At 34.4% G+C, this 25,556-nt stretch overlaps 1 protein-coding gene and 1 long non-coding RNA gene across 4 annotated transcripts in view; one reads left to right on the top strand and one right to left on the bottom strand.

The window, feature by feature from the left end:
- Positions 1–25,556, top strand: part of LOC125776537 (uncharacterized) — a 182,155-nt gene that overhangs the window by 106,805 nt on the left and 49,794 nt on the right. The gene's annotated exons all lie outside the window — the stretch shown is intronic.
- The window catches only part of LOC105228533 (uncharacterized), a 70,726-nt gene that overhangs the window by 12,485 nt on the left and 32,685 nt on the right, over positions 1–25,556 (bottom strand). For all 3 annotated transcript variants that reach the window (XM_049449090.1, XM_049449089.1, XM_049449087.1), the window contains one exon: positions 20,161–20,263. The gene's annotated coding sequence lies outside the window, so the exon portion shown is untranslated. The remainder of the gene's footprint in view (positions 1–20,160; positions 20,264–25,556) is intronic.

A 25,556-nucleotide genomic window follows, 5' to 3' on the forward strand; every position in this document is an offset into this window, starting at 1 on the left:
CCAACATTTTCAGGTTCTGCGCGCAGATATAAACCAGTTTTAACCAATATTAAAATTTTTTTTCACTCATGTTCTATTTTATGTGATGTTTCATTGATGCCACTGTAAATTTCCGAAAATGTTGTTACGTTATTTTGCATTTCAGATGACGATATATACATACGTAAAGGGCTGAAGTATATAAAAAATAAGTAGTATAAATAAACTGGATTTTCAAAAATCTTTGTATTTGGTATATAGGGGATAGAGAAAGCATTAACCTGATTAAAGCCATTTTTGACAAAAGAAAAAAATTTTTCCGAATTTCAGTAAAATATTTTCGGCAAAAAGTCAACCATACGCACTGGTGTCCACTTATTCGGGATATGAGGACTTGAACAGTTATGGTCCGATTTTGGAAATTCTTAGACTCGTTAATTGGTGCTTGTTTTGTGTGCTGCAGAAAATCATATGGAACTTAAAATTGTGCTATATGTGAAGTAGGTGCGGTTGTAGTCCGATTACGGCAATTTTTGCAGTGTGGGATCGTCAGGATAATGTTATGTACCAAATTTGGTTGAAATTGGTCGATAAGGTCGGAAGATATGTTACTTCATCTAAATGTGAGGGGCGTCATGCCAATTGTTCAAATTTGATCCCGACTCTTATAAAGCTCGCTTGTATCATTCTAGGTGTCAAATTTAATGTCACTGGCGTATTTATTTATTGATTTATTGGGTTTTAGTAGTTTTTAATAAAATGTGGGAGGGTGAAGTTGTAATGCGATTTCATCCACATTTTTATGGTCGATATTGGTTTTTATAGAATTTGTCCATTGCGTTTTTTTCGTTATTGTACCTTTAGTGGTTTAGGAGATACGTACATTAAACATATCAGACGGCGTGGCTGACTCCCTTTAAGTGCCACTTGCTACTGCAATCCCTTGTGCCAAATTACAGGTTCATATCATAATTTATAGGATTAATGACGTTTTGTGGGCATCACAGACGGACGAACGGACAGACAGACAGTCACTCGAAATTCAACTTGTCTCATCATCCTGATCATTATTTATCTATCATTATATATATATACAACTCTTATATACATATGTATAACTCCATACGTATCGCAATTAAAACTATTAAACTCTATACCAACATGTTGCAATAGTATAAAAATCTTAGCAAAAATACCAATTAAGCAATAAAATCCCTTAACAATGTTGTGATATTAAAAGCTCATACAGAATGTTTTGGAGATTAAAAGTTTTTGCTGGCCAAAAAAAGGTAAACAAATATACGTCATCAACTGGATAATGTTTGCTCACTTTGTTGTTTATAACATTATAAAAATTCTCATTTTAATTATAAGCAATAATGCAATAAGGTCGAGTGTACATTGCTAACATACATACATATGTTTAATAATAATATGTATGAAATGAGTACTTACATATATATACATAGGTATATGTTTTCATATTGCGTAAAGCAAACTCATTTTATCTTAATACATTCATAAATATTTTGCAAACTTTTATTGCTGGCATCGTGAGTGGGATGCGTGTGTTCTGGAACTAAAAATTTTACCAACCGCAAAGTTTGCTTAAAATTCTGAAGATTTGTGCAAATTTATGTTTGTATCCATACAAAAAATTTATAGACATGCTTTAAACGGTTGGCATGTGACCAAAAGTATTTATGGAGTTTTCACATTCATCAAATGCATGCAGAATTATACATATGTATATATGTAGCTATGTATATCTTTTTAGATGTATATTCAAGTAGTAGAATATTGGTAAAAATAATTATCTAGATTTCGCTATTTTATTGTATGTGATTTGGCTTTAATAATAATCAAAATCAAATAGTATGTATTTCATAACAGAATTCCAATATGCGTTGAAAAAAGGTTGCATTGGACGCAGGAAACTCAACCGTGGTTGGTTTAATGTAATAAGTATTTACGGAGGAGTCAACTTTTGTATTGAGATGAGTTTGGCAAGCCTCCCAAAAAGGTGCGTGTTTACCGGAGCTGCTCTGCTCATGGTTTGAAGTTTTGAAGTGCTTTACAGAAAACCTCAACCGCGTTAGAATAATAAAAATTTATTAACATGTGGGACAGAAACAAGTCCATGGCAAACATTCATACATTGTTCAAAACTAGAAAATTAATAAACCACATTCATACATTCTGCTAAATAAGGAAAATCGCAGCAAGAATTGCAGAGTTTTATGGGATTACACGGGCTTCCTAGGGTAAAAAACAGCCGATTTTCAAACAAAATTCATATAGATAATGAAACATTGTATTCGAATTTTTTATTGTAACACATACTACAAAGAAGTTCTGAAATTTTTGGAAAAATTGTTTTAAACTTGGTCATTGCGACGCCATATCCGGTGATCCCTCGTAAAAAGGATCCATCTGTGTTGGCAGGCTATTCGGGATCAATGATAGCGAAGAGAAACTATTGTAAATGCATTCCAACGTATCAGACAAATTTGGTAAACTAATGGAACATACACACGAAAACCTTGGATCAAACAATATCAGTATGTACGTAAAACGCTTGAAGGAACACAATACACACACAGAAAAACGCGAAATTTTAGCTACTTTTATGTATGAAAAATATAACCTATACTTCATCGAGAACATAACTTTAATATAGTGCCTTTATACAGCAGAAACAATACTTGAAAAGGAAAACTTCCAATAGCGTGCAATGCACTAGATGTAACATTAATTAACAAGAAACTATACAATTTATTGAAATAATGACAGTAATATGCACAGCAGGTAGGTAGAAAAAAGAAGAAAAGTGCACCGAACTCACCCAAGAAATTTAAAAGCTGCGTGACAATAGTGATAATAATAATACTACAATATTTATTGCATTTTTTTTTAAACTTAAGCTTTCATCGTTTTGGAATATTTTAAGATTCAGCAAGCTTAGGTTTTGCTGAAAAAATCTTTGTCTGCCCGCTGTATATGCACGAAATATTTATGATTATTATAAAAATAAAAAATAAATAAATATTATACTATGGATTTAGAGTTTTTAATTTGTACCTCTTTTCATTATCTACTCATATAATAAGTACCATTATCTTATCATTCCTACACCTCAGTGTCACTTTAATTAAATATTTTTACTGCCCTTTATCATTAATGCTAAAAGTGTGGGCAAGTTATTAAAGTATAATCCAGACAGTTTTTTTGAAGTTCATACGAGTATAATATAACGGCAAATTAATACTACTTCATGGCAACCATATTTATTTGTTTATGTTGCTTACACGCATATGTATAACCCTTTGTTACGATTGCACTTATTCATCAAGCAGTCAGACATGACCTTTATGTACATATGTAGATAGTGAGCTGAGGCGCAGCACAAATCACTGTGTAAAAAAAAAAAATGCAAAGCAAAGAGAAAATAGTTTTATTTCGAGCGCCTGGCTGTCTTCTTCATGCGGCACATTTAATTGTAGGCAATAATTCTCGATCAAATTGTGGGGAAATCAGTTGACTGTTTGGCTTAATTTTGGAAGTGACGAAGTTCGCAAGTCGCCCGACTTTGTTATCAGCATTTTATGATGCTCATTTGGTTTAATGATATGTCATAAAGTGACATTGTTACGCGATTTGTGTTTTGTGGGAACATATAATATATTCTTCTAGATATAGTCAAGTGTCTGCGCACATTTGATTGATAGCAGCAGATTTTTGTGATTTACGTAGGAAATTTCATAAGCCCATTCGAAATACCACCTCTACTTCATAAAATTAAATAAATATATTTATTATAAATGAGTGATGCAGTAAAATATTTCTTTGTATTTGTCTATATCACTCCATGAGCGCGAAGTCATACGTGCAAACACAGAACTGCCATCAAATGTAATGTTGCCCATTCTAATTCAAGGAAATCGATTGCGGTTTTAGTAAAGCTCTTTGTGATAAATTGTATGAAATAAAATAAATATAAATTGTTTTCCGCAGAAATGGATTAATATTAATAGAACTTTGATATTTTTCTTACGAACCGACTTACATTATTGCTAATAAGTTTTAATTTCCTATATTTATTTCTACAAAGTTCAAACAAATTAAACTCTCAACGACCGAAGGTGACCTTCAAGTTGTCGGAAAGACTGTTTGAGCAAAAGCAAACAAAAGTTTTCTGCATAATTTCAGATGTTGTTTACAAAAAGATATTCACAAAACAAGCCAGATTTTATCAGAATCTAATATTTTCCCTTGAAAGACATTATTACATTATTATTTGACAGAATCTATCTGCAAACCGATTAGCCTTTCCAGAAATTCGTAATGGAGCAAATATATTTTCAATCATGCTTACATATAATCATCAACATAATAATTAGATATTATAAGAAAGTTTTCGTCCTTGTACGAGATTAGAACACAAATTCAACTTTACGAAATTTGACGACGTATTTCACAAAATTCCAAATTTTTATTTCAATGCACCAAGGACTCTATTGCTGCTGTGGAGCAGAGTATCGAAGAAGAGCCGAATGCGTCTATTCGTCACCATAGGTAACTAATGGATCTCGGTTTATCGACTTTAGGGAAGATTGTGCGGAAAATCAGCGACTTTTTCGTACCTGAATTGTAGGATGTTGATGTGAACGACATTTGGTTCCAACAAGACATGTAGATACAGCTAACGAAAGGAAAGGAAAGGAAGGAAGGATTTCCCATCGCTATGTTTTGTAGGGTAACATACTAGTTTAAGGAAATGATCTAAAGAAAAAGAAAGTGGTGCAATGCCAAAGGCATGAGTTTGGTCTTATCAGTCTCCAGAAAATTTTTCCTGTTCTCAGACTTGAGTGGTGTCGTATTCGCGACTACGCTCCCATGTCACTGTTGACAGTTATAACTTCGAAGTCGTAGATAATTTCATCTATGTACCTTTACCAACAGGTAGCACCTGCTACTTCGGACTGAGTAGGCAATTGATAAGTAAAGATAAGACGAGATATACGGCGACATTGACATAGTTCAGCGAATTAAGAGACAGCGCCTACGCTGGCTGGGTCATGTTGTCTGAATAGACGAAAACACTCCAGCTCTGAAAGTATTCGACGCAGTAGCCGCCGTGGGAAGCAGAGGAAAGATCAGGTGGAGAAGAACCTGACTTCGTTTGGAATCTTCAATAGGCGCCAAGCAGCGAAAAGAAGAAACGACGAATGACGCACTGTTGTTAAATCGGCTATAACCGCGTAAGGGGTTTCTACGTCAGTAAAGAAGAAGAAGACCTGTTGAGAATGCTCGGTCAAATAAAATGAGGCACAATGAAGAGCTAATCGCTCTAACAGACTATGCATTTTTATGTAGTATGCCAGCGAATTAGTTCAAGATTAAGAGCCTAACGAACAAAATACAATTTGCACCATATTATTTGCTAATTCGATAGCAATTTTCAATAAATGTAGCATTAATACAAAAGAAAAAAATATATAAATATATGCATAGCATATGCACTCTGGCAACATCTATATAAATAAATCCAAGATTAGCATATTGGAAATACCACAAGATCGATTCGCGACGGCACGAGACTGAATTTTATGCGCATTTATTCTGACAAACGACATCGTATGTGTCCTCTGGTAGTGGTGTGTAAACTCAATGGGTGTGTGTGTGTATGTTTGATGCAGCAGCTGCACAACTCAACTCATTTGCTTAAAAAACAACTAAATAAATCATAATCAAAAGTGAAAACCAAAGCTAATACTATGTTCAGACCGACACTTAATCACACGATTTCGGCTGTTGAATGGATTATCCCACTAATCTTAAAAATTTATCAAGATTTCGCCATACAAAAATGACAGTTCCAAATCACTTCATTGAAATGATTTGAAACTGATCCACGCTAAATCTGTCCGTGCGACTCTGATTTTGCGCAATATACTTGTCAGCACTGGAAAAATACTAGTCAGCACTGGAAAACTGTTACATTATCACAGCTGATTTAGACACTACAAAGGGAAAAAAATGTAAACAAACAAATTTTTTTTAAAGCAATGAATCTAATTTCACCTGAAAATCGACCAAGCAAATGAAAAAATGCATCCATTATTTCTATTATATGGAAAATATTAAAAAAAGACGGCTTTTATTTCAAAATACTATATGACAATCTTTTCTTTTGATAAATATTAAGCGATGTGAATTCTTGAATGACAATAACAGCTGTTTTTTTGATCTTTCTAACGGCAGTGAGAACACTGCTGGGTTATGAAATGATTAAATGTAATCTAATCTTAGAAATTTTCGGTCTGAACATAGTATTACATTTGTTTGCAATAATATTTTCTTGCAGCTTAGCACCCCATCGAGCAAACACTAACTGCCCATAAACATTCAAGTTGTAAGCACTTGAGTATAAGCGATTAGAACGCGCCAGTGTGTGAGCAATTAAAATGCAAGACGACGTCAATCAGTTGTATGTCACCGATAGGAAGAACGTGCTAAACGAATACATGCATTTATATACTTATATATGTATACACATATATGGTATGTATCTGTGTGCATGTGTGCATTACGATATCAGAACGGATTTTGTGGCTCGAATCATGACCGCATGCGATCGCACGTGATATTGAGTCATTGCCGATGCGCGGAAGGCAGCAAAGGAGGAAATATGCAGCACGTACTTGCACTGCGGAAGTTAAGGCCTTTGTGTTAAGGACTTTGAGCTTTTGAAATTGGGTGTGCGCATACATTTTTTTGGGCTTATTCACATTTTTTTGAAATTTTTTCAAAGCATAGCTTATTTATGGCCGTGATCAGCGTGTCCGTGCTACGTGGGTGCGACTAACTGAAAGCTTATACATTTCTACATACCCTTCTACATTCTTTTGTCGTAAAGTTTATGCTTTCTTGGGAATTACTCTTACTGATTTGTTCTTATGAATTTAATTTTTTTATTTTAAATTACCCATTGCCGCGACGAGAGCATCTGATCATTAAGATTAAGCGCTTGCATTTACGTTTTAGCATTGGACTTGTTTTTTTGCAGTCAATTAAGATATGATTTTATATAGTGTTTAGGTATTTATATCGCGGTTATAATATGTTTTCCTCATACTTTTGCTTTACTTGGAAAAAATGTATGTCTTTTTAATGTAAACTAACCACAAACTAACTAATATTGCTTTTCAACTGAGTAATTAATTCTCTGGCATCACTTTGCTTCTAAGCTTTACTTAAAGTTATCAATTATGGTGAAATACTATTGTGAAATAAACTATAAAATTAAAAAATAATAATAACTGTTAAAATTGAAACCTTATGTTTAAGCATGGCAAAACTATTCTACTAAAATATCAAATATTCCTATGTTATAGTTTCCTCTTAACTAAGCGTTCCTAGAAATTGTCGCTAAAGTAACAATGTGGTTCCAAACCAGCGAAATAAATTTTAATATTTTTTAGGGTTAAGTTAAGATAGTTTAAATAAAAGAATTCAATCGTAGGTAGTTCAAACACACCATCGTTTAACCGCAACAGATCAATTTTGTTGAATTTGTATTTTTATTTTTCTAAAAAAATCAAGAAATACGTTAACAAGCTATAAAACCCTTTAGACATACAAAAGGTTCCAAATAAGAACCTGATTCCGATCGTTTAGTATGTTTGCTAGTTATATGCTATAATGATCCGATCTGAACAAATGCTATGAAAATTACGTTATTGCCTTAGACAGTATCCCATGCCAAACTTTGTGAATATATCATGTCAAATGAAAAAGCTTTCGGTACAATCACTTTAATCTGATGGTTCAGTTTATATGGCATCTCTAGGTGTTACAAAATTCGTTGCAAATTCAATATACTTTGTTCAGGGTATAATAAAACATTCTCTTAGTCATCAGATCTCACCTTTATCAAGCAGGGAAAAGGTTAATAAAGGGCTCTTATTCAGTGGCTTATAGGGTTGCACTAAAATATAACCTAATGAGGTTCAATAGAGCTATTAATTAGACCAATTTTTTGAAGAAAATCAGTTCTTTTATGTAACTGAAAAATTACACACATGTCTGTATTATGGGTTAGGTTAGGTTAATCTGGTAGGCCAATAAGCTGCGTATAGACCAGTCCTTTATTCCTTTGCGATGCCAGATGAAATTCAGTTGCTAGGTCCAAGAGGAGTAGTCATCCTTTAGAATGCCTGCGCTTGATTCGAAAGAAAACAAGAGACTAAAGAATGGAGTGAACCTGGTTGTTCGGCTTCGAAACGAGTACGTGTCCGGAAAGCGGACAAGCAGGTTATTGTATCAGTTTTTTTGGGATGCCAGAGGAATTTTGTTTGTGGATTACTTGCAAACTGGTAAAACAATTAATTCTGAATATTATTGCAACCTTTTGGATCAGTTGAAGGAAAAAATTCGTGAAAAAATACCCGGATTGCAGAAGAAAAAAATCCCATTTCATCCTGGAAAAAATTGAATGAAAATGACGAAAATCCATGAATTAAAGTTGGAATTGTTGGAGCATCCACCGTATTCACCAGTTTTGGCCCCCATCGACTTCCATTTGTTTCCAGAACTCAAAAAATTTATGCGTGGCAAGCGTTCTTTTTTTTTTTATCGAATGAAGAGGTCATAAGAGAGGTTGTAGAAGCGTATTCTACAGACCTTCCGGATTCTCATTTCAGGGATGGGATTCTCAGATTGGAGGATCGTTGGAGCAAGTGTATTAATGTTCAGGGAGGTTATACTGAATCATAAAACTGTGTTTTTCTTATTAAACGGCAAAACTTATTGAACAACCTGTTATATTCCCGCAACTGTATTATAAGATATTCCTTTATACGATGTTTCTCGCTTTATCATTTAAATCTTTATGAAGTTTTAATATAGAAATTTGACCCTAGACATTTTCTTCGATTATTTGAGTTAAAAATAATTATATTTGACCAACACATGGCCTTGGTTTATTGGTTAGTTTTCCTCTATTTTAATTCTTTATGAAAATAGTTCTGTGGATCCCCCTAGAGCAGTTGGAATCTACCATCAAAATATATAAACAAGAATAGTGTCTTACGATAAAGCTGATGGAAGGAAACTAATCCGATTTTTGTACTTACAATATAATTCCATAAAAATAGTTTCAATATAGAACAATTCTTTCAAAATTTGGTGCGGAAAAAGTTAAAAAATTTATTTTAGAATTTTTTTCTTTCTAATTAGATTTAGATTTCTCTCCCAAATAATAATAGGTACTAAGCTTCTTAGGATTAATTCATTCAAAAACACTTCTTCAGTGAACTTTGTCCATAAAATAGTTCGGATAAATAATGGCAGTTGTTGGATTCAGGTGACATAATATGTAATTTGGACCACGAACGGAATAGGAAAAAGTTAAAATTGCTGTTTGTATGTACGCAATGATTGCAAATTGCTTCTAATTGGACAAAAAACACACAGATAAATGCATACATTTTATTTACGTTTATAAGTAATTGAATATATGTGTGCGTGAGTTGAGCCAAGTTGACTGAACTTCACTTGCGCAACTTCCTGTCGTCAACAGTTCTTTTCCGGTACAAAGTCAAAGCAGCGGCAAAGGAAAAACACTTGGCTTAGGTCATTTCAATCTTGTTTATAAACAAATTATTTAGCAAATTTTATAAGAGTAAATTAAAAGTGTTAAAATTAGTGTTGTACGGGGAAATCTTGTAGAATATATATAAAAAGTTAATTGTGTAAAAGTATAATAGAAAGCTGCTAATTTTTACTTATTTTGCACAATACTATTGTTATTGTATTCTTTCACACATTATAATGACCTTTAACGCGTTTTATTATTTATGAAAAATAATGAATAACATCAAAATTCGAATTATGTTATTCACATATTCATATATTATATACGTTAATACGCATAAACATGTTCATATACATATATTTTCTTTATTCGCATCTAAGCTTAATATGTTATTTATTCCTCTTTATTTGTGAGAGCGCAATCCTCGTTAACACCTCTTTTCATTAATCCTGCATGCTTAGCTGATTTTATTCGTACTTATTTGCTCGCTCATTTGCCATGTTTGATACCGTTAATAAATCGGTAAACATAAAAATTGCTTTTCATTCTCTGCAAAGCATAGTTGGAAAAATTCCACTCATTATAAGAAATTTCAATATTGGTTTTGATAAATTTTAACAGTTTTTTTTTATTGAAAACTATGTCAGGAGTTAAGCTTGAATGAATACAGTGAGTGAATGACGCAAATAATGACTTTTTCATGCTGCTCCTGCTGAATTGCTGACAAAACACTACAAACTGGAATCAATAGTCACTTTAATAATATTAGTAAACTATTATGGAGGTGTATAAAAAAATAAATAAATGTTTATCATTTTCATATTAAAGTGTTAAAGCAAGTAATAAATATTTACAAAAATACATAGAACTGGGAGAGTTTTCACCCGATTTTATTCACATTATTCACAAAGTGCCACCATTACTAGAAAAAAACGCTCTCTCAATTGTATTAAGCTAACTCATATGTTAGTTATAATGGGAACTACGAGAATTACTGATTAAATTCAACCAATTTTTGGCATACATGACAGACTTTCTATTATCAGAAGAGGGTTATCTCCGAATTTCTATAATATTGGCCAATATTTTCGATAAAATGTTCGCAAAAGAAACTGTGGTCCACATATTTGGTATCTGGGCGCATGAATAATTTAGTCCGATTTCGACAATTTTTGGTCATAAGGTGGCACACAAGAGCACTATTCGTGTAATTTTGTGTGTTGTTCGTGTTGATTGGTTCTTGATTTGTCTACTGGAAAGTGAAAGAATCAAATGTAGTTTAAGGTTATAGTCCGATTTCGCCTATTTCCACACTGGATTATCATCAAATTAATGCTACTTGGCAAATTTGGTTGAAATCAGCCGAGCAGGTATCGAGATATAAGTAGATATTCATCTAAATGTGGGCGGTGCTACATCCATCGTTCACATTTAACACCGGCTGTTATGAAACACTATCGTACCATCTTGGTTGTAAATATTTACCGTATTTTTAGTAGTTTTTTTTTAAGTTATATGAACAGTGGGCAGAGTTATAAACCGAATTTACAACAGGTGAGTAGGGATGCCAAAAATATATGCCCTCGGCGATATTGGTTATTATAGCTTAAATGATTTACGAGATATATTAAATTAAACCTATTACATAGCGGGACTACGCTCACTTTTACCTACTAGAATTAAATCCACATGTTTTTAGTTAGCCCTAACCTTCAAATGTGGATAATGTGAATCATTTCATTTTGAGTGCAGCTTTTGTTAGGATCAAAATCGATTTCGCGCGTAGCGCTTTTTTGGAAAAAAATACTGTTAACGTCAAGTTTTGGGTTGATCAACATTATTTGAACTCTGTACCAGGGAAATCAGCCTTTGAAAATAACGACAAGTTGACGATTCGGAGCAGTATGTAGAGATGTCTAATCTAGATCCCTAATCGAGTTTTTGCGTCGATATGTAACAATGGACGAAACATTTCTCCATCATTTCACTCTGAAGTCCAGTCGACAATCATCCGAGTGAACTGCAAACGACGAGCACGCTCCAAAGCGTGGAAAAATGCAACAGTTGGCTGGCAAGGTTATGGCGTCTATATTTTGGGATGCGCATGGAATAATTTTTATTGACTACCTTGAAAGAACCAGCAACAGTGACTATTACATAGCGTTATAAAGTGCTTTTTCACCAAAACAATGCAGCATGTCCCAGGTCAGTGAAAACGATATAAATTGGGCTTTGCATTCACCGTATTCTCCAGATCTGGCCACCAGCGACTATTTCCTGTTCTCAGATCTCAAATGAAAGAAACATTCGTCGAATGAAGAAGTGTTCGCCGAAAGTGAGGCCCATTTTGAAGCAAAAGACAGATCGTACTACAAAAATGGTATCTTTAAGTTGGAGGTTCGTTTTAATCAGTGTATCACCCTTGAAACGAATTTTCTCAAAAAACATAAGAGAAATTGTTCCCCCGCAGTTCACTGTTTGTTTGACAGTCTTAAATAGCTAGGGAGAAAATATAAGTAACTGTATAGAAGTGTGAATAAAATCAAGCAAGGTTGTTTAAAGTTGTACTATTGCTACTGTTATATTACATTACAACTACATAGTTAATAACTGTACACAATGTATTATGGTTTGAGGCAGACTTGCGACCTCTTTAACAAATATGTTGTTAGCAATTATACACCGAAGTAGCAACAGTTTTGCATATAACAACATAAGCCACATATGTATATATGCATAATTAAGTACGATGGGTGTATAGCAGTGCTGGTATCAACTTAGATCAAGCAGATGTTTAGCGCTTCATGCTGCTGTTACAGCCATCGATATTGTTGCAAAGTAGCGATTGGGTGTGCTTCATTTGTTGTTGTTGCTGTTGTGCTAGTAACAGTTCCTTGTTGTTTTTTTCTGAACAACAATGTAGCGCGCGTAACCGTTAATTATCATCGTCAACTGATGGCATCCCCTGTCCCCTCGTCAAATTTCTGTCATTTTTTGTTTTCCTTTGTCGCCAGTAATTGCTGTTACGCGCTGCAAGCCGTGCATATTGTGACACATTTTCCGCCCCTCCGATGAAGCCAAAAGGTGAGCGAGAAAAAAAAGAAGCAAAATGCTGTGAGTTTGTTGTTGACTGTTTTTGCAGCATCTCTGCTTTTTGCATAGTAAATAGTAACTGTTTGATGTCGGTTTTGCACCACTCAATTAACCTGTAAAGCGGAATCAGCTCTGTTGTTGTTTTTATTTTTATTTTTTTATTTGGGTTGTTTTTGTTTTCGTTGTCGCGTTTCATAAATCGCCATTTTACGCTTTGTTGTGCGGTTGTCTTGTTGGCGCAGTTGTTGAGGTTGCTTTTGTTGCTTTTGTTGTTTTTGTTTTGTTTAATGTTTTAACTACAAAATATTTGCATACAGAAGTCTAGCGTCTAGAGTCCGGCTGTTCGTCGCAGCTTTGCCAAATCGTACTTTGTGCCACTCAGCTTGGTGGCCGGTGTAATGTTGCAGGTTGCAGGTGCAATGTTGCTTTTTGTTCCGTTTTTTGTTGTTGTTGTCACACACACAATTCGCAGCAATCATTAATATTGCACAAAGCGCAGATATTCGTAAATAAAATGAGTATGAAAAGGAAAACAGAGGACGAGTAAACGCAACAAAAAAAATAATAAAAATTACAAAAAAATATAAAAAAATTATAAAAAACTCAGTTTGCCACAGTTGTTCATTGTGTGCTTTGTAAGGCGGCCTTTGAATGACGTTTACATAGGTTGTGTGATTTTTTGCTCATTTGCAGCGTTTTTGTGATTCGCCTTTTTGCTTATTGCCTTTTTGGCCATTAATTATTCAATTATTTTCATTTTATTTGCATTTGCGCCCTTTTATCAGTCGCTCTTCCAATTAAAAACATTTATCATTGTGTTCAAGCCATGTTTATGTTGCTATTGCGTAATTACTACAATGGCAGCAACATACATATATTCAACAAATTCGCAAAAATTCCACACAACTGCGTTGCCATCGTTGTCAGGTTGCTCGCTTAAGTCTTTTGATTTCCTTTCTTTTTCTCAGCGCATTGTCAGGCATCATCATACAGCTTTGTTTGTGGTTGCTGTACTTTTATATTTATGTGTTGCTGATTTCTTTTACAAAAATAACATTTGAGAAATTACTTTTTTTAGGATTTTGTTGTAAATTTGTCTTCAATTAATTTCGAATTACTATAATTTTTGTTTTATTTTTTACTAATAATTATCCACGTTTTTCTGTACTTGTTGCTGACGACAAGTCAATTTAACAAAATTTGAGAAAAAAAAATAAATTTAAAATTCTTTAGCGCTTTTTATCAATGTGGTTTGAAAAGCTTCAGCTAAAAAACTTAAAATACAAAAAACCACTAAACTTGAAATGTTTAAAAAACCAATTAAATACGAGTGTTGCCACCTGCTTAATATTATATTTTAGTAAAGTAATGAAATTATGTATAATAATATGGGTGTTATTCCTAAAATAATAAGTATAGGAAAATTTTCTAAGGAAGACTTCGCCAGCTTAAAAAAAAAAATAAAAAATTATAGAAAAATTAACTGCCACACATTTTTAAAATATTCAGCGTCAAAAATATTACCGATTTTAAAGAAATATTTCTGTCAAAGATATTTTTGGGAAAGACTGCCAGCCTTGTAAAAAGGAAAGTTAAGATGAAGGAGCTGCTACAATTTTTTTAAGAGATTCCACCTGCTTTTACAAAGGTAAAGTGCGTAACAAATAAAATAAGGCCGGAAAAACTAAAATAGTTCGAGAAATGTGTCTCCATTCAGTAAATAGAAACACTTTTACAACATTTAATTAAAAATAGTTAAATTATAGGCATCGTCACTATATGATATCAAACCATTCCAATGAAATTAGTTTGCAAACCTCACGGAATGTTATATCTTCAATTATTGGTCCGCGATTAATTAAAAAATACTTGTCAGCTTTGCTGTATCGGTTTTTCGCTTACTGAAAGCAAGTTTCGACAACCGTAAAAAATTGCAAAAAGCAAGTACACATTTTTAATTTCAGCAGCTTACCGCAATTTCATATTTCATACTTTTACAGTAAAATTTTTGAGTTATTTGACATTTATGTAGGTACTCTTAATATTTATGTACGTTTGTGTGTATGTAGAAAAATGCAATGCAAATTAAAATTAGCAGCGCAAACATAAAAGTACATTCACTTTATTAGCCGCTTCATTGCACTGTCCTAATTGCTTTTTGCTCTCTCACCAATGTCTTATTTTTTCGTTGGCGATTTGCTTCTTTTCCAGCATTTCACCAGCTTGCAGTGAGAGAAATGCAATCACCCAATGCAGGTTGCTGATTTTTATTTGCATTTATCAAGTTTGCACTGTTGATTACCTTTTTGTTACAAAAAAAAACGTAAAATTTTTCTCACATCAAAAGAAATTGCGGGATTTTGCTGCAAATACTGTGACGGCCATCACATTTTCATGAATCTTAATTTTATGCGCTTTTGAAAAATTGAATTTAAATGCAATTTAATTTTTTAAATATTGTAGAGATAGCATTAAAATCTATCATTTAATCGATGAGTGTGAGAAAAGTTGGCTGCGCAACTCTTCATATTGCAAAGATTAGAAAAAATTAGCAAAATGAGTTTATACATTGTATAAAAAGCAAAGTGTTAAACCCATTTGAAAGAAATAAATATTTTGATGTAATAATTACATTGCAAAGATTAAAGAATAACAAATAAAAGCTTTAGAGTTGCCATATGTATGAAAATGTTCATAAAAAAGTGTAACTACAAAATATATATCACTTTGGAGAGATCTTAAAAAAAAGCTTACAGTTGAACGCTTTTCATATAAGAAAGAGATATTTTCGTAAGATTACATTTCAGTTACTGTAAAAAATGGTGACCATGTTATTATTGGCATTTCGTCGAATAAAACTGATAACCAGTGAAGGAAATCCGAGCCGAAGTTAATGTGTTTTTTTTTTTTGGCTCGAAACAAAGTCTTTTCTGCACTGAAATATAATACATTTGTATATATATCTTCATAAATTAACTTTTCTGTTATACGACTTAAAATTTTTAAAGCTATAAAATAATGAAAAACATATTTGTTCTCTTGTTGTCAACAATTGACTGATTTTATGACCAAATTTTGGCAAAAATATTTTACTTAGCTCTCTTGACAAACTTTAACCTTCTAACTATATTTTCCCTCCTGTATCCTTACAGTACAACCTATAAGTTATGAGCTACCGAGCTCGTTATTTCGATAGCACTTATAATAATTACTTCGCAGTAGTAAACAAATGTACATACATACATATATAAATGCAATAATTTGGGCAAACAAAGTAATATAAACAACAAAATATGACAGAAGCGATAAAACAACATCAAAACAAGAAAAGCCGAGAGAAAAATGAAGAAAAAACTAAAAATCCGCATTCTGCACATGCTTGAAATCGCAATTGTTTTCTCTTTAATGTACTTTCAATTTTAACATGACGGTCTTAGCGCGCCGCCTGAATACACTGGCGCTCTCACAGCAACTACCAAAAATTGTGTGCGAACTTTGCTGCTGCCCATTCACCGATTTTGCCAGCGAAGGGTTTTCACTTGGAGTGTTTTATTTTGTTGTTTTTCTATTTTTTTTTTATTTTTATTTTTTTTTATTTTTTTTATTTTTGTTTTTGAGGTTTTTTGCTTTTTTTGCTGGCGCTGTTGAGTGGTCATTATTTTGTATTAAAAACGGCATATATCTTTGTACTACATATGAATTACAATTCGTACAAGTTTATGTACCAATGCACACCCGTATGTACAAAAGTGTTTATCGGTATGTATAAAAAAATGTACACGATTTTTGGCTTGCCGTTCAACAATTGCAAAATTTAAGCAGTCAAGTGCTTATAGGCTCGCTATCACAAGTGCCAACGTATGCTCATGTGTGTATAGGTACTTGCCCAGTAGGAATAATTACAGGTATAAGGAAAAGTCTTTTAATAGAATTCATACTGAGAAAGTAAAAATTGCTTTAAGAGTTTATATACAGTTAAATTTTCAAAAAATCGATTTTTTTTTAATTTTATTTTCTTAATATACATATATTTAAGAATACGCACAGAAAATTTCATATCGTTCCGGTGAATTTTTTGAAGTTATACGCAAATTTGAAAAGGCGTTTCAGAGTGCTTGGAAGTGCATTCCAAACTTTAAACGGGTTTTTCTCAAAATGGTGTTCCAAACAGAACAGCTGAGCCATTTAGTCTCAAATTTTAACATGAGCTTCTTAAATTTTTTTAAAATAATCTTAGACTTTTTCTCGCCAATAAATATTTTTTTACAAACAATTTCAAGCCGAAATTTTGGTCAACAATTATTTTTTTTTTGAGAAACCGTCACTTTGTCAAAAAATTTTATGTTGCTTATTCCTTAGATTTGCTTTACGAGATTTAATATTACTTTAGAAAAACCTGCTTGTTGTTAGAAAACCCTGTTTGTTTTTTTTTATTTCATAGGATCCAGTTCATAGATATAGTGGTCACCATGTATATATCCAGATCGGTTAAATTTTTAATTCGCTGACGCTCTGATACTAAGAATACGACGGAATTTTGTTGCTACTAAAAAATCTTGTATAATAGACTAGATTTTTAATATGAATGGGAAGAAATCTTTGTTCATATATTTAGAAATGTACATGTTCCTACACATGTATGTAAATATTAACGAAATCTGCACCTGAATTAGTTTGCTTTGAGTATTTTGAGAAGCTTAAAATTTCTCACGCTAGAATGGCACAGCGGCGCAGAAGCAGAATTTGATGTGTGGGTTTAGCTTAAAATATTTCGTAAACAGTTTGCTATGAAAAGACTAACCTAAATACAACCCAAAACGTAAAGCAACAACAACAAATAAACACACTAGCGTAATTTATGCTCAGCGCTTGAGCACAATTTGTTTGCTTGCCTTATTTGCAGCCAAAATGGAAACAAAAACTCACTGGCGACTTATCCGGTTTGGAAAAAAATACTAAAAAAAATAAATTTGCAACTAAATAAATCAAATCTGAATTGCTAAATTCACTAAAAGCGCAGACCGCACGAGTAAGAAACCCGAGAATATATGCAATCAACAAACAAGTGCAGCGCCAACAACAACAGAAAAAAACAAAAACACACGAAAACGCATATTTAGCCGAAAATGGATTTGGCAATTGCCAAAAGTGCACACAGCACGCAACGGAGGCAGTCGCCAAGAAGTGGGTCAACATTACGCTGGCCAAAAAGTGCGACTGTTGAGGCAAAAAACGCGAACAAAAACCCAAATCAATTGAAGTGAAATGATTCAGTAAAACAACTGCACAAGCGACGCGAAAGAGAACATGTTTTATAAGGTTTTTGTCTCTTTGCCACAACAAAAACAAAGCGTGCATGTATTTGTTTTCATAAAGCGGTGGACGCTGCCGCAGGGCATTCCAAAGCGCGTTGCTCGGCGGCGCTGGGTGTCACAGCTCCCAAGAAGTGTTTACGTGCGAGTTGCCGTTGCCGCAACACACCTTTCCACTGACCAGTTTTCGCTGAATGACCAAACGTGCGGATATGCAATCCATTGGTAGCAGCAACAGCAGCAGCGGCACGTTGCAACATGCCACGAAAACACACAGAGAAAAAATAAAATCGCGAAAATGCAAACAATTTCGAAAAATGGGCACAAAAAAAGAGAACGCAATGTCGCCGATTATTGCACGCGCAGTGGAAAATTGCTTTGCTTGCCAGCGGCGGGCGTGCTGTGTGCCAACAATATATTGCACAGGCACCATTGCTCGCAAAGTGATATGCAACATGCGTCCAAGCAGGAAATGTGCAGTCAAAAACGAAATAGGGCCGTGGTAAAGGTTATGTAGCATGTATAATATTAACAATCATAGTTTTAAGTTATTCTCATGAAACAGGAATTAATAATTTGAGTAAAACTAAAGCTCAGTTCCTTAACTTGTATTCCATATAATGGAACAATTTACAAATATTTTCTATACAAATATAGAAAATGTCAACAGTACATGTTCTAAGCAAACTAACGGACTTTCCAAGTCACGTTACCTTTATAGTGTTTTACTAGACAGAAGATCTTTAAATTCCATTCAAATAAAGTGGTTTTAAGCTCAGAGTCTTAAATTGGACCTTATAAGTGTGCCTTTACGCCTGGAAAATGAACAACTGACCAGATATTCACCATGCGTCAAATCTTGGGAAAAGACCCATGAAAAGAGGATCGAAACACACCATCTGTTCGTTGATCTCAAAACTGTTTTTGACAACACAAAAAGAAGCTGCATTTATGCCGCTATGTCTGAATTGGTATCCCCTAATAAGGCTGTGTAAACATACGTCGAAAAAAGCTGCGTCAGGATCGGGAAGGATCTCTGCCAGCTGTTCGATACCAAACGATGCTTCAGACAAGGCAATTCTCTATCGTTCGACTTCGTCGATCTATTCCTGGAGAAAATAATTCGAGCTGCAGATGTGAATAGAGAAGGTACAACCTTCTATAAGAGTGTACAGGTGCTGGCCGCCGATGATATTGTTGTCATTGGCTTCAACATCCGCGCCATTAGTTTAGCTTTCTCCAGACTGAATAAGAAAATGAAGCAATTGGGTCTGGCAGTGAACGAGGGAACGTCAAACAAACAGTCGTCGCACTAGCGACTTTTCTCCTACGGCGTTGTTGACATTCATAACTTCGATGTCGTAGATAATTTCAACCAACTTAAACCACACTCTATCAGTCACTCATTATTCCCGTCCTGCTCTTCGGTGAAAAGGTATGGACGATGACAACATTTGATGAGTCGGCGATACGACTTTTCGAGAGAAATATTCTGCGGAATGTTTATAGTTCTTCGATGAAACGATGAGATGTACGAGTTACACGACGTCATTGACATACATAGAAACAGCGGCTACGATGGCTAGGTCTTTACGTTCAAATGGATGATAATACTCCAGCTCCGTCAGTACTCGTCGCACTACCCGCCGGGAGAGCGAGAGACAGAGCTCCACTCCGCTGGAAAGACCAGGAAGAGACATTTTTTTAAATTTTTTTTCTATAAGTTGGTAGTACTATTTGTGACATCTATGCCAAATTTCACGTCACGACGGAGGATTTTTCCAAGTGCTATGATGACTGGAAAATTCGTTGGCATAAGTGTATTGCAGCGGGAGGAGATTACTTTGAAGGAGATGAAATGGACAAAATTCACCTTTTAATTTGATCACATTTGGACATCTATCTCGTCGGTCAAAGATAACGGCTTGCCTCTTATCTCCCTGCATTCCATGCCGAATTTAATGACGATTCTTTTAGTTCAGTTTCAATGCATATTCATATCTCTGTGTTTTTAGGTGGTTACATGTTTCTTTAACTTTTTATAGTAATATCTACTTAAGGTTCGAATATATCAAAGCACTATACTTCTGTGCTACTATATATAGAAATATGTATGTTGATCGGTAAGCGATTATTTACAAATATTATTTGTGAGTTAAAAGAATTCTATGTACTTACATTTTGGTTGTGAAGTTTCAGCAAAAAATTATTTTTGAAAGTGTCTCGCAAAACACTAGTATTTTATACTTTGGATGGCGAACTCAGTAGCAATCTTTCAGGTCTGAAAAAAAAATAAAAATTAATTTTTTAATTAAATTTTTGAAACAGAAAGTTTTTTCTTTTATTCTTAGTCCAGTACTTGGATTAAAAATTATTTTTAATTAAGATTTTCGGTATTACAGAAATTAGGCAACTGGCAACAAAAAATGGAAAATCATTTAACGCTTAGTAGCTTTTACTTTATTGCCGTCTTCTATTCATTACGGATGTTGTTACGGAAAAAATAGCATAATTTTTGTTTCAGGAATATATAAAAACATAGAACTTTATAATAAAGATAAAAGAATAAAGAAGTATACAAATACTTTTTATTTTCATATTTTAATAATATTTTCTTAAGAATCAGCATGTGAAGATATTCAATTAAAAAAGAATATTCAATTATAATCCAACGCTTAAAAGTGAAATTTCTCGATTGGCTCATTACGACCCTCTTGGAGATCGTTAGCTAACAACAAGAAAAAGCAATAAAATATAAAATTAATAATGAAGTAAAAATGCAAGCTGAAAAATAATTCACACACTGATCGCAGCGATTAAGTTGAAAAAAATAGAAAAAGAATAGAAAAAAAACAATGCATGTATGTTTATATGTAAGCCATTCAAGCTGCCTACACGATGCTGCTGCTGACCGAGCGTTCATTCATTCACTTCTTGGCCGGTCGATAATCAGTGGCCCGGTCAAAAAAAGCCTGAGAAACAAAAGAGCCGCTTGTAAGGCGAAGCAGTTGGACGTTGCAGACTGAATTCGGCCAAGCGCTTGGCCTTACTAAATTTTCACAACAACACGGGTAGCGCGCGTTAAGTCAAAAGTCAAATTTCTAAGCGCGAGCAAACACTTGCAAGCGTACATACACACACACTCAGGTCTATTAGTTTGGAAGTGTGAAGAGCTTGTGAGCAGCCAAAGGCTAGAATTATTATTGCAGCAACAATTTGTAGCAACATTTGTGTGCTTATAACATATACATATATATGCAGTTTTATACACGTAAACTTATATAGTATATAGCGGTAAGTACTTACATATGTATGTATGTATGTAAGATATGTGAATGTATCATTTTAAGAAATATCCAGAATTCTCGCTATGACTAGGAAAAACACTTTGGCACAAACGTAAGCTCAACAACAACATCACCGATTTCATATGCAATAAAGTGCAGCGCAACTTTGGCATTAAATTACCAATGGGAAACAACAGTAAACAGAGCAATTGATATGTACAACAACAATGACAATTATATACATAGACATATGTATGTACATATACATATTTGCATGCGTTTGGGTAAGTATGTCTAAAAAGTTCAAGCGAAAAATTGCCAAAGCCGCGCGTTTGAGTGAATGAATTGCATACCAAAGAGTTAACGAAACGACCAAAACGATCGACCGTTCGACCGCCGAACAGTCACCAACCCACCAGCGAATGCAGCAGAAGGCAGACACACACATATGTACATACATACATATCACGGTTACTTGATTCGATTGGCGCTCGCCACACATTTGCCAATGGAAAAGCCGCTAGTGCCAAAAAAGAACAATAACAACAACGACAAATGGAACAATGAGGCGTAAATAGTATACAATGTATTGCAACAAGAAAAACAATCACCATTAGACGCCATTAAGTTATTTGGCATGCAGCTGCCGTTGCCGTTGCCATTGCTATTGTTGGTGCAGCAAATGTTGCTGTCCATACGAGTACCTTGGCACATATACATATATGTATATACATGTATGTGCAAACACCCGTATATACATTTGTATGTATATGTGTACGTCATTTAGGCCATTTGAGCCTTCTTACATTCCGCGATGTAAACAATAAATGTGTATATGTGTTTATAAATACTTCTCACAACTGCCATTTGGCAAATGGATGCCGCCGTCTACAAACAACAACAGTTACATATGTGCATAGATATATACCTCACATAAGTATATGACATACATACATAAGTGTGCATAAAGTAGCAACTTCTGAACGAAGGAGGGAATGGTCATTTGGACGGCATTATTTTGCAATGCCTCTGTGTCAGCTTTGGAAGACTAAATTGTTCAGCAAAGAGTGCAATTTAAAAGGTGCAAATACACAAGCCGTTTGATAACTCACATTTTTATGATGTGCGTCATGTGCGTCGAAAAGGTGAAAATCGTCGTGTTGGCATCAGAAGATTCGATGGATTGACTCAATGTTTTGGTTATGAAACGTGGCAAAGGTAGGCTCGTACCAAAAAAAAATGCGCCGTCGCATTATAGCATGATTGTGGCTGACTTTTGGGGCAAACACGAAACAATACTTAATCCTAAGCCACCGTATTCGCCCGCCTGATATGAACAAATGCAGGTCTGTGGTTCAACTTATTCTTATTATACTCTGAGGAGGACATATAGTATTAAGCTTGCCAGGAAGTATGTAACATAAAGAAGGACAAGTAAGAAAGAACTAATTCCAGTTAATAGAAAATCGTTTTTTTGCTCCGAAAAGTATACTAACAAATTTTCTAATTTGTCTAGAAAAAAATTTGTAAACATTTCAGCCGTTTGTTTCGCTTTAAGATGTATTGATTCAATATTTTTAATTGTCAATAACTTTCTGTATCTCTAGTACCGACATGGTTAAAATATATAATTTTGTTTTATTATTACAGATAATTCAAAAATCAAAAATGTCATGAAATTTCTTGTGGGGTAAGCAATTTGCAAAATATTGTGTTTGCTGTTGCTGTGCTTTGTTGTTGTGGTAAATACTCGCAAATAATTGCTGTTGTTGTTGGCACTGCAAACCAAATATTTGGCCGTAGAATATTGCGTTACGCTGGAATGGCAGCTAAAACCCTGCTGCTCATGTTGCTTTGCCATAACGCCATACCGTGCCTGTTGTTGTTGCATAGTATGAACACCAACAACAGCAGCAAGAATTGGCAATTGAAGTTTTTGTTAAGCTAAAACACTGGTAAGCTGCGCGATTTGGGCCACGCTTCACCGACTTGTGCCGCTCTTGGTTGTCTATTGCATGATTGTAAAAAGTGTTCGTTGTTGTTGTTGTTAATTCATGTTACCTAAACCACTTGTACGCTCAATTGGTTCGGTTTGCTTTGGTATTTTGAAAGCATTGGCTTTTTGTATGCATATTTTTATTTACTTTGGGCACTGAAATTGTTGTTATTGTAGTTTGTTTTTTCCCCAGTACCTTGGTTTTGTCTTAATTATGTTTGTTGTTGTGGTGACCAAGTTTTTGCTGCTCGTTCTTTGTCCATTTCGTTGCACTACTTTAACGATCACTATTGCCACCGAGACTGTTGTTGTTGTTGTTGCAGTTGCTGTTGCAAATGTGTTATTAGTGTCGCATCGTTCGCCTGTTACGTGAGAAAATTTTTAAGTCAACATTTTCGTTGCGCATTTTTTGTTGCAAATTGCTCTTGTGCTGCCACAGAGGTGCATGTGTGTGTTTGTATGTGTGTAAAGGTATGAATTTAGCCAAAGGCTTAGCCAGGTTATCGTTGTACATTAGTGGTTGGTTTTGTTGTTGTTTATTTCGCGCTATATTGTTCTAGTTGTGCGCTGAACTTACCGCAATCGCTTGGCTCCTTCACTTCGTGCTTTGCGTTTGATTCTTTGTTGTTGTTTTTCCACGTTCTACGTTGTTGCTGCTTTATAATTTTGTTTTTGTGATTTTTTCTGGCTATTAGCCATTTATTGATTTAAATACGTTTGCACAACTTAGCTGAGTGATGCAAACTGAAGTTCGTCCAAACTTGGGCTTGCCTCACTCTGGTATTTGGGTGTAGACACACACATGCTTACATATGTATGTACATATCTGCATATTTGCGTGGATGTGTTCATTAATGAGTATAGAAAATGCGCCAAAGCACTACACAGATTTCACAAATATTAACCGCGACTGTAATTTAGCACGAATTGCTCGTAAATATTTTTCAAAAACTCTAAATGTTGGCGTCATACCTAATTGCATAGGTGCATACGTACATATACTATTACTTATAAATTATAGTTATTTTTTCTGTTTTTTAATAAATAAGTAATTCGTTTTTGGAAGCAAAGTGGGAAAATTGTGCTAAATAACACATGCATTAACCTATTTTAAAGACTGAAAATAACCATTCAACCAGTAATTACTTAGTGGTGGTCGAAACCGATTTATGGAACGACTTGACACATTTTACGTCCAGATCTTAAACTGAAAGCATACAAAATACAACTTATGTAAGAACTAAAGCCGCTCGAGCTTCCTAAGCGACGATACATCGCTCTATATGATTTGAAAAGTTCCAAGAAGACCCGGCGTTTTCGAGCCAAATTTTAATCAGCGATCAGGCCCATTTCTGGCTCAATGGGTATGTAAACAAGCAAAATTGGCGCATTTGGAACAAAGAGCAACTTGAAAGCTGCCATTTTATTCAGAATAAACAACGGTCCGGTGTGGTTTTTGGGCCAATGGAATCATCGGTCCATGTTTCTTCCAAAATGATGGCGGTGAGAACGTAACCGTCTATAGCGACCGTTATTATGTTTGAAATTGAAGCTCGTGATCTCTGTGACATTTGGTATCAACAAGAGGGCGCAACTTCCCACACATCGTATCAATCAATGAATTTATTGAGAAAACACTTCGGTGAACGTATAATTTCACGTTTTGGGCCGGTCGATTGACCAACAAGATCGTGTGATATCACACCGTTACACTTTTTCCTAAGGAGCTATGTAAAGTCTTAAGTCTATGCGGGCAATCCCGCTTCGATTCAGGTCGTGGATCGAAACAGGCATGTCATTCGTCAGTTACAAGTCGAATTGCTCCAACGAGCCAGCGAAAATTGTACTCAACGGATGGACCATCTGAGACGTAGCCGCGGCCATTGTTTGAAAAAGGTAATCTTTAAAACATAAGCGCCAAAGAATGTTCTTTCGAATGATAATAAATATTCCCCATAAAATTTGAAGTTTCTGTGTTTTTTCTTTTGAAAAGTACGTCACATCGTAATGGATCACTCTTCATGTTATATGTAATATACATTCAAAAGCAAAATATTAATATTGTTTTATTGAATAATGAAATATTGTATATAGAGCTATCCAAAAGTCCAACTAAAATTACCTAAAGAACAAAACTAAAGTTTTTCCAAAAATAAATTAAGCAATAGAAATTATCCTACTCTGCGTCTCAAGCACAAAACGAAGCCCCCTGCCGGAGCTCTTGTCTTCTAAGGGACTTCAAAAAGATGGTGCGTAAAGCAACAGTCTTGGAATAATTTTTGTAGTAGCTT

This window comes from Bactrocera dorsalis, chromosome 2 (assembly GCF_023373825.1).
Source record: "Bactrocera dorsalis isolate Fly_Bdor chromosome 2, ASM2337382v1, whole genome shotgun sequence".
Lineage (NCBI taxonomy): Eukaryota > Metazoa > Arthropoda > Insecta > Diptera > Tephritidae > Bactrocera > Bactrocera dorsalis.